The sequence below is a fragment of the Dermacentor andersoni genome, chromosome 6 (genome assembly GCF_023375885.2).
Source record: "Dermacentor andersoni chromosome 6, qqDerAnde1_hic_scaffold, whole genome shotgun sequence".
NCBI lineage: Eukaryota > Metazoa > Arthropoda > Arachnida > Ixodida > Ixodidae > Dermacentor > Dermacentor andersoni.
The window spans coordinates 28,056,246-28,067,113 of NC_092819.1; positions in this window are offsets into that span (position 1 = coordinate 28,056,246).

Below are 10,868 nucleotides of genomic sequence, written 5' to 3' on the forward strand. Positions count from 1 at the left end.
TTTACCCAATAAATAAACGAATAAGCGCAGAAAAATTTTTCCGGAAGATTGAAAAAACACTAAGCCTATAGCCCAAGAAAATATTGTCTCAGCCAGGTCCAATAATTTCTCTCGAAAGCGCTGGTTCTCCGCATACATCACTCCAGACGCATGTGCCGACACCGATTTACCCGATAAATAAACGAATAAGCGCAGAAAAATTTTTCCGGAAGACTGAAAAAACACCAAGCCTATAGCCCAAGAAAATATTGTCTCAGCCAGGTCCAACAATTTCTCTTGAAAGCGCTGGTTCTCCGCATACATCACTCCAGACGCATGTGCCGACACCGATTTACCCGATAAATAAACGAATAAGCGCAGAAAAATTTTTCCGGAAAATTGAAAAAACACTAAGCCTATAGCCCAAGAAAATATTGTCTCAGGTCAAGAAAATAGTGTCTCAGCCAGGTCGAATAATTTCTCTCGAACGCGCTGGTTCTCCGCATACATTACTCCAGACGCACGTGCTGACACCTTACCTTTCTTTCCGCGAAAGCCAACCTGCGCTTGTATGTTTATTCGTAGCGTGAACCGGTACTAGGCCGCCTGTTAGCACGTGGACGGATGTATGCGCCGAACCAGCATTTCCAAATTGACGGGAACTGGCTGGGCCGACAATGTATTCGGCCATTTCCTTACCTTTTTTACGCGAAAGCCAATCTGAGCTTGGGCGTTTATTCGTGGCTTGAAGCGTTACCAGCCCGTCTGTTAGCCCGTGGATGGATGTATGAGCCAAACCAGCATTTAAAAATTAAAAATTAAATTATGGGGTTTTACGTGCCAAAACCACTTTCTGATTATGAGGCACGCCGTAGTGGAGGACTCCGGAAATTTCGACCACCTGGGGTTCTTTAACGTGCACCTAAATCTAAGTACACGGGTGTTTTCGCATTTCGCCCCCATCGAAATGCGGCCGCCGTGGCCGGGATTCGATCCCGCGACCTCGTGGTCAGCAGCCCAACACCATAGCCACTGAGCAACCACGGCGGGTAACCAGCATTTCATGAGAAGTGACGGTACATGGCTGGGCCGACAATCTAATGGGCCATTGCCTTACCATTCTTTACGCGAAAGCCAACCTGAGCTTGGGCGTTTATTCATGCTTTGAATCGGTGCCAGCATGTCTGACAGCATGCGGACTGATATGTTTGTGCTGAATCAGCATTTTCCAGAGAAGTGAGTTGACCTGGCATAGCCGACAGTATAATGGGACAGCCGACAGTATATGCCTTGCCGTTTATTCCGCAAAAGTCAACATGCGCTTGTGCGTTTATTCATGCTGTAAATTTGTACCGGCAGCTCTGTTAGCATGCGCAGTGTTGTATGCGCCCAACCAGCATTTTCCAGCGAAGTGTCGGGACCTGGGTGGGCCGACAATCTGAGCTATAGCCATGCCTTTTTTCCGCGAAAGCCAACTGCGCTTGTCCGTATATTCATGGCGTGAAGCGGTACCAGCACGTCTGTCAGCATGTGGAATTATTTATGCGACGAAGCAGCGTTTTCAAGAGAAATGATTGGGCCTAGCTAGGTTGATAATCTAATGGGCTAGAGCTTACCTCTCCTTCAGCGAAAGTCAACCTTTGCTTGTGTGTTTATTCATGCTGGGAATCGGTACATCCACGACTGTTGGCATGTGAGGTGATGTTTGCGCCGAATCAGCGTTTTCCAGACGGGTGGGTCTTGTTGGGCCAACAATCCGTTGGGATATAGTCTTACCTTTGTTACAGTTATATCTCACCTGCGCTTGTGCGTTTATTCATGCTGTGAATCGGCACATTCACGACTGTTGGCCTGTGGGATGAGGTTTGCGCCGAACCAGCCTTTCCCAGAGAAGTGAGTAGGCCTGGCCAACGACAATCTAATGGGCTATATTCTTACCTTTGTTTCAGTGGTATCCCGCCTGCGCTTGTGCGTTTATTCATGCTGTGAATCGGTACATCCACGACTGTTGGCCTGTGGGGTGCTGTTTGCGCTGAACCAGCGTTTCCCAGAGAAGTGAGTAGGCCTGGCTGGGCCGACAATCTAATGGGCTATAGTATTACCTTTGTTAGTGATATTCCACCCGCGCCTGTGCGTTTATTCACACTGTGAATCGGTACATCCACAACTGTTGGCACGTGGGGTGATGTTTGCGCCCAACCACCGTTTCCAAAAGTGAGTGGGCCTGGCTTGTCTAGCAATCTAATGGGCTATATTCTTACCTTTGTTTCAGTGATATCCCACCTGCGCGTGTGCGTTTATTCATGCTGTGAATCGGTACGTCCACGACTGTTGGCATGTATACAGTGATGTTCGCGCCCAACCAGCGTTTCCCAATGTGAGTGGGCCTGGCTTGGCCGACAATCTAATGGGCTATATTCTTACCTTTGTTTCAGTGATATCCCACCTGCGCGTGCGCGTTTATTCATGCTGTGAATCGGTACGTCCATGACTGATGGCAAGTGGGGTTATGTTTGCGCTGAACCAGCGTTTCCCAGAGAAGTGAGTGGGCCTGGCTGGACCGTGTTGCGACGCCGGTTACTCGAATCTCGACCGACGTTACTGCTGGGTAGCGTGACGTTGTCGGCAGGCTGCAGGCGTACAGTAGACCATAGCGACCAGGCAGGGGCGACACGATTTCTAGTGCGAAACTTGCACTGTTTGTTCTATGGTTGCTGAAGGATATAAAAGAAAATAATAATAAAAATACATTGCGGGACCGCTTAAATAGGCCCGCTAAAATCGTAGGCGGGATTTTGCTCACGTCGTCACGTGACATGTATTGAGTCCCGTCGGTAATGGGCGGCTGCTGCCTCTCTCCTAGGCGACGTTTCACGTGCTTGCCTCCGCTGGCGGCAACCCTTAGGTCCAGTTTGGTGCGCGGAAAGTAGTCTCCCCTTGAGTCGCACAGTTCGCGGAAGGCGGCCCTACCTCCTGGCACGCACACACACAAAGGGGCCCGAAATCACTGCGGGGCGCCCGCCAGACCGGCAACCTCTCGAGAACCCATAGCAAAGTAGGGATCCATCCTCCGTTTCGATTAGGCATGGTCTTTCGATCATCCTTTTTGCACGGGGTGTTACACGCCAACCGTAACAGCCGACAATCTAATGAGCTATAGTCTTACCTTTGTTTCAGTGATATCCCACCTGCGCATATGCGTTTATTCAAGCTATGAATAGGTACATCCACGGCTGTTGGCATGTGGGGTGATGTTTGCGCCGAACCAGCGTTCTCCGGAGGAGTGGGACTGGCTGGAACGACAATCTACTGGGCTATAACCTTACCTTTTCTCCAGCAAAAGCCAAACTGCGCTTGTGCGTTCATGCCATGAATCGGTACCAGCATGTATGTTAGCATGTGGAGTGATGCATACGACGAGCCAGCGTTTTCCAAAGAAGTGAATGGACCTTGCTGGGCCGACAATGTAATGGGCTATAGGCCTACCCTTTTTTTTTTCTTGCACGAGCCAACCTCCGATTGTGCGTTTATTCATGACGTGAAGCAGTGCCAGCACGTCTCTTAGCATGCGGAGTTGTGTATGCGCCGAACCAGCATCTTATAGAGATTGGACTGACATTCCAGATTGGTGGACTGATATAGTGTAATGACCTATATGCTTACCTGTTTTCCGCGAAAGTTTATCTGTGCACGTGCATTTATTCGTCGCGTGAATTGATCTCAGCACATGCGTTAGCATTGGGAGTTTTGTATATGTCGAACGATTGTTTTCCAGAGATGTTAATGAACCTGGCTGCACCGACATTAGGATTTGCTGTAGTCTTACTTTTTTTTGTTCAGGAAATCTAATCTGCGAGTATCTGTTTATTCACCGCGTGAATTGACGTCAGCACATGCGTTAGCATGGGGAATGATGCATGGGCCGAACCAGCGTTTTCCAGACATGAGAGGACCTGACAGTGCCAACATTGTAAAGGGATATAGCCTTATTATTTGGGGGGGGGGGGGGAGAAAGCCAATCTGCGAATGTCCATTTATTCATAGCTTGAACTGACCTCAGCATGTGCTTTAGCACTTGGAGTGATATATGCGCCGAACGAGCGTTTTCCAGAGAACTGCGTAGACCTTGCTGGACCGACACTGTAATGGGCTTATAGGCTTAGCTTTTTTTCCGCGAAAGGCAATCTGCGCATGTGCGTTTATTCTTCGCGTGAACTGACGGCAGCACGTGCCTAAGCATGGGGAGTAACGTATGAGCCGAACCACTGTTTTCAAGCGAAATGAGTGGACCTCCAACATTGCAACGGGCTATATATGCTTTTCTTATTGCGCGAACACCAATCTGGGTATACCCGTTTATTCATCGCGTGAACTAACGTCAGCACGTGCGTTACCATGTTGAGTGATGTAGGCGCCGAATCAGTGTTTTTCAGAGAAGTGTGTGGACTTGGCTGCACCGACACTGTATTGAACTTGCCTTTTTTTTCTGCGTGAGCCAAACTATACATGTGTGATTATTAATAGCGTAACTCGGTGTAAGCACGCGCGTTACGTACATAGGAAGTGATGTAATCGTCGAACCAGCGTTGTCCAAAGAAGTGAGTGGACGTTGCTTCGACAACATTGTAATGGGCTCTAGGCTTCTACGTTTTGTTCCGGAAAGCCGATCTGCGAATATATGTTTACTTATCGCGTGAATTGACGTCAGCACGTGCGTTATCATGTATGTACGCGTCGAACCAGCGCTTTCTGTATTAATGACTGGACCTGGCTCCGCCGACATTGTATTGGGCTATAGGATTACCTTTCTTCTTTCTTCTTTTTTTATTTCTGCAGAGAAAGCCAATCTGCAAATATCCGCTTATTCATCACATGAATTGACGTAAGCGCGTGCGTTAGCACTTGGAGTGATGTATGCACCGATCCACGGTTTTCCGGATCAGTGACCAAACCTGGCTGCGCCTACATTGTAACGGGCTATAGGCTAACCTTCTTTGTGCGCTAACACCAATCTGGGCATCTCCATTTATTCATCGCGTTAGGACGGGGAGTGATGTATGCGCCGAAACACCGTTTTCCAGGGGAGTGGACCTGGCAGCGCCGACACTACAACGGGCATAGGCTTAATTGCCTTTCTGTTTCTTTTTCTTCTTTTGTTGGGGGTGGGGGGATAGCCAATCTGCGCAGATATATCCATTTATTCATCGCGTAAATTGGCATCAGTACGTGCATTATCAGGGGCAATGATGCACGCGCCGAAACAACGCTGCAGGGGCTTTGAAAGCATGGGTCCGGGGCAGCCTGGTAGGCAGCGCCTGAGCCCTCCCAGTCCTTACAAGGGGCTCAGCCCACCCTTTTTCCAATTTGCAGTTTGCGCTGTCGTTAAGCAGGACAGATTCAATATCCAGACCAACTGTGTGATCATGTTCATACTGTTGTTAAAGTTGCGCACGAAACACACGGGCGAAGGAAAGGACTACACGAGACGAAGGCAAGACGTCCTCCATTTTGCGCTGTTTACACTGCGCAGAACGAAGTATGATTATGATTACATACTAACGCGCTGAGCTTTCAGTACTTCAACTATGTGATGGCGGCATACAAAAAAAAATGGCCCGCAGTGAACCCATTAAAATCATGCAGTAAACCGATTAATTGCCTTGTCTCCTAGACATCTGTCGGGGATGGTTCAGGACTCCTTTATAGGGGTCCTGAACCAACCCTCGGGCTTGGTGAAGGACGCAGTCCGTGAATAGCACACATTACTCTGAACATCTCAGCCAAATTTTGCAGTTGTGCACGGCACGTGGAGCTCGCACTGGTGCGTGAAGTCGCCTTTTTTTTCCAACTCTCTCTTTTCAACAGAAATATACACCTCACTCTTTTCTGAATGCTATATTTCGTCATATAGCAGATTCCTATTTGCAGCTGCTGTTGGCCAATAGCTGACATCAATGAAGAAGGGTATCTGGATCAGTGCACTCCTTCCTACTATTACTGTGTATATTTATTGATACGGTTAAATAAACAGGCTGAAGTAGGCGAAAATCTGCTTTTGAATTTCAATAAGAACCATGTATTACCAGAAGAAGCAGACTATCATCTCGGCCGTGGCCGAGCGTGAAATTAAACTTTGGCCACACTGCACGAAACTTAAGGTCAGACCACACGCATGGTTGCCTATGCGTGCTCATTCCTGGCCGCCCTTGGCTCGACACCTAGGCAGACCTCACTTTGTATTGAGCTATTGACAGCACTTCTAAATGCGCAAGTTGGACGTGGTTACTATCCATCGGTCCAGCTGGTGCCGGACAAATCCGGTCCGCTCCACGTGACGCTGCCAGACTGGAGCATGCTTACGCAATCAAGCCCTGTCGTGCACAAAGCAAACGCTGCGCATACTCACTCCGATTGCATGTAGCTGCTGTCTGCAATGTAGGGTGGGTAATGCGGCCGCCGCAGGGTGCCGGACGAGTCTGCTCACAGAGCACACTGCGGCTTTGAGAACACCCGCATTTGGAGCGTCGTAGGTGCCAAAATCGGAAATAGCAGCCTCTAAATGAACATCCTAAATTAAATTTGAACCGAGTGCCACGGCGACCTTCAGTAGGCGGAGCACTGTGGGCACACCCCGCTTCGCCGCAGCCTTCACAGAGCAAAGCATTGAAGAAGTAGCGGAAGCACTGCGAAGGGGATCATAGGAGACTGCGTTCAGTTGAAGCGGAGCTTCAACTGAACGCATTTATGTACTTTTCGCGGCAAAGTATTTCTGAAATGGTCCATTTTAACTTCAAATGCATTTCTCGACTTCGATAAAAAGTGGTTCAGGGCTCCTTTATGCTAGACTATGTCATAGGCTGAGTTTTCATTCTTCCGCGGGGGGCTGGGGCCCCATCAAATTTCCTAACCCCATATATATGTATATGTATGTATATATATATATATATATATATATATACATATGCATATATATATATATATATATATATATATATATATATATATATATATATATATGGTCTATGGGCCCGAAAATTAATTTGTTCGAATTAAAGGAAGCTAATAGAGGCTTTAACTGCAGTGGTCCAAGTACACTGAGCTAACACGAGTGGGAAGTTCCACAATACTTATTCACACATATTTACACATTAGAGTCATCTGTTGGGCGTATCAAGGCTAGTACTGTGATAGGAGAAGGCGGGTGCACGCGTGTGTAATAAAAGGAAACATATGCCCCGTAACAATTGCCCTTTCAAACTTTTGGTATGCTTCACCATGTAAAACCGCTGTATTGGGGCGAAGTTGACTTTCGGGAACCGGCAGTATGCAACGCGCCGTGCTTTCCGCGCTCCGAAAACAATGGCGAGGATTACAAAGGCGGAGTCGGCGCCATTGCTAACAGCGGCGAATTGTTTCAATGAAAAATATGGCACTAAATAGCAAGAAGCTTGGTAGCGAACGTCGAAGTAGTTAGGCCTAGCGTTGCCGTGGTGTGGCTATGGCTGCCAGGAGAGATCTGCGTGCGAGAGCGCCGGCTCGAGGCGGCGCGATGTTCAAAATAGCGATGGTGGTAACTTCGATTAATGCCGTTTCGGACCTGCGGTCATGGCAAAAAGTCCGGACAATCGGATGGCGAAGGTCTTTTGCGTCCGAAATTTCAGACGCCCTTATACGTTGACTTTAGGGTACATGGCGCTGCCGCAATACTAACAGAAGTCGCTAACCCCTCATGAACAGAAGTAACCAGTACTGCGCGCCTGCGCACGAATTTCCGCTACTGCTTTTCTTTCTTTTTTTTTCTTTTCGCGCGCGGCGTTGAGAAGTCTCTCCTAAGCTTTTCCTCTACGTCGGGATCAGAGGAATGCTAGTGCTAGTCGGAGGCGCCGCCGCGTGACTTGGCACGCTGCTGGGAGCATTGTTGGAGCGCAGTATGTTCGATTTAACCGTCGCCAATGCTTGCGCATTTGAATTACCGAGCGTTTTCGCCAACTGGAATACATGACGGGACAACAGCGTCAGTTCGAATAAACCGAAAGTTCGAATTAACGAGATTCGACGGTGTGTGTTACCTCTAATAACAGTTGCACTTAAAGAATTGTTCGCGAAAGTGACGGCCTTGTATGAGTACTTACCTGAAAGTAGGAGTCAGTTCAATTTCACAGCCCGAGTCTTGTCACACCACCAACAATCTGGCATCTCTCGGTGGTGTAATCTTCCTTCGTGTAATTGTCTTTTAGTACTTCGCTATAACTAATACTGCTTCGCCTTCTCGGTGATAATGCAGCCTTTTTTTTTTTTTTTTACTGTAAGTCCGAGTACAAGCGCAGCTGCACATGACTGCTATTGATTCTGATTTCAAGTGAATCCGGCTTGGCCTCATTTCAGTTACTGAGTGACTTATATATATTTATGACCTCTGCATGCAAGTGGTGATGTTTCCATCCCTAATAAATGTTGTAAATTATTAGAAGGAGTCCTTAGCCCTGCTTACTGGAAAGAGAAGCAACAATGAGACACATATCATTCACGTGCATTTCACATGCTATTGACAGAAGACTCTGCCGAAGGGGTAACTGAAGTATGCAGGTATCTTTCAGGGTAAAAAAATCACGCAAAGCAATTTGAAGCGAGCTGAACATACAGCAACATATTCATTCTCTAGGCGTAGGCTATCCATACCATTAGAAATAATTGTTAGTTGGGTACCTCCATCTCTTTAAAAAATCTAATAATCTTTGTCCTGAGTATGTATTTCAATATACTGTGTCTGTGCATGGTTTTTAAAGAGGAAATTTAAAAAAATGTTGAAGTGAGAAAATAAGGATAAAGTAGCTGCCTCTGGTGTTTCTAATGTGCTGGTCCTCCCATTGTCAGGATTTGCAGAAATAAAGCAAAAGTATGAATTAAGGCCATGCACATCTGCACCAATAATGATGCAGTGAGCTTTTAGCTACAAGAAAATTTTAAGTAAAAAGGTAAAAGCAATTCAAGAGACACCTCAAGTGATGTTGGTGACAGAGCTCTGATAATGACACTAGAGGTGGGGGGAGTGGGGGAGGCTTCTGCATCACCAGGGGGCATCGCATCCCCCCTCCCCCAGCAATCTTTGGAGGGGCCTCGGGCCCCGAAAACCCCCGCAGTTGGAGCCTATGGACTAGGTCAAGACCTCTGGGGCCACGTGCTGATCATTTCGTTTTTGTTCTTGTCGTGATGCTGCCACGGTAAGATTCATATTGTTCGTAGCAAACTACATCTAGCTAAAAGCTCACTTTAAGTGAGATTGCTACATGTAGGCTCAACTGTATTTTGAACTTACAGTTCTTCCCTCTGTATGGCAAAGCTGGTCCAGCCTTTGTGCTACATGATCTTAGGAACTAAGGTTAAACAATCTGGATCCTTTTTACAGGTCATGGCTTGGCCACATACGGCCTAGGGCACCGAACAGGCAGGTCGTGCCTACACATGCTTGAAGTTGTGGTGCCCCAACACTGATGTCTGCTAACCACAAACGCCTGTGTTCGTCTCACTAAAGTTATTAAAAGTGATTCAAGCTCACACAAATTTTTTTATGCTGTGGCAACAGATGATAGGGTGACAAGCCACCTTCCAAGCACCATGCAGGTGTGAATAAACAAGTTTGTTCCTGAAAGAAAATGCGTTTTCGAACTGGCAACCGAAAGAAATGTTGTGAGCCTAAATATTTTGGCAATCTCAGACTGAAACTGTATTTATTAACCCATTAACTACCAAATAATATGTATGTACACTGTGTGGCCCTTCTTTAGAATTATTTTTGCCCTGTATGCACACTACACAAATATCTGGTGTCACATTTGTTTAGTGCTACAATACAGGTATACAAAGGGCGTTCATAAAGTTCATATTATCGGTAACATAATACTAGAACGGGCATACATGGTGGACATCAAAATGAGTGCATGTCTGTTTAGTTTTATAGGAATATAAATTTCTTTTTCTATAGTACGATGAAACAGAAGTGGTAGCATCCGTTGGGAACGTTGATTGAAACACGAGCCGGGATCAGCTTTCTGCGTTTCTAGGGACACCATGCCAACGAGATTCATGCCGAACTGGTGGTGGTGTACAATGACAGTGACCATACACTGCCACCTGCTTGGCATGAATATCTTTGCCACTGTGTCCTTTGAAATGCAGAAAGTGGATTGCTGCTCGTGCTTTAACCAATGTTCCTGATGTGCCCCACAGTATAGTACTAGCTATCACAGCATCCATAAATAGCTTTTTACAGCGAATCTGTTAGCCTCTAATAGGTCAGAATCTTTCGTGTCCACATCTGTCAGTAAAAATTATCATCATCAGTAATAGATCATAACCCCCCCTAAGCAAACAAAAAAGCAATGCCCCATACCTGCATAAGGCAGAGGCTACAAGCACTCAGCAAAGTGAGGCGAACAGTGCATACATTCATCGAATTTACACATGCAATATGCAGAACAGCATATGTTTCAATTAAGAACAGGCTCAAAACAACCATCCAAACCATCAATAAAGCATTGCATAACCTCTCAGCAGTTGTAGTGCTGGTTTTCCAACAGCTTTGCTGGACGTCCACTCTCACAGGGCCGGGTAGTAAGTCAGTTTTCCTAAACCAACAAATACCTCCCAGCTGGCAAATAGCCAACTTTGACAATATGGCTCCCATTCTTATGTTTGGCAGTTTGCCAGCTTTGGCAGCCAACGGCTTAAAGGGACCCTGAGCAGGTTTTTAAGGTTATATATTTCAATTGCTACAGAAGGACTCTGTGATTACAATAGCAAAGTTTAGGCATTCTGTGTAAACCCTAAAATTTAGAAGCAGTATTTGATATTAAACCATCGTGACCCAGACCATTCGCAACACTGCACTT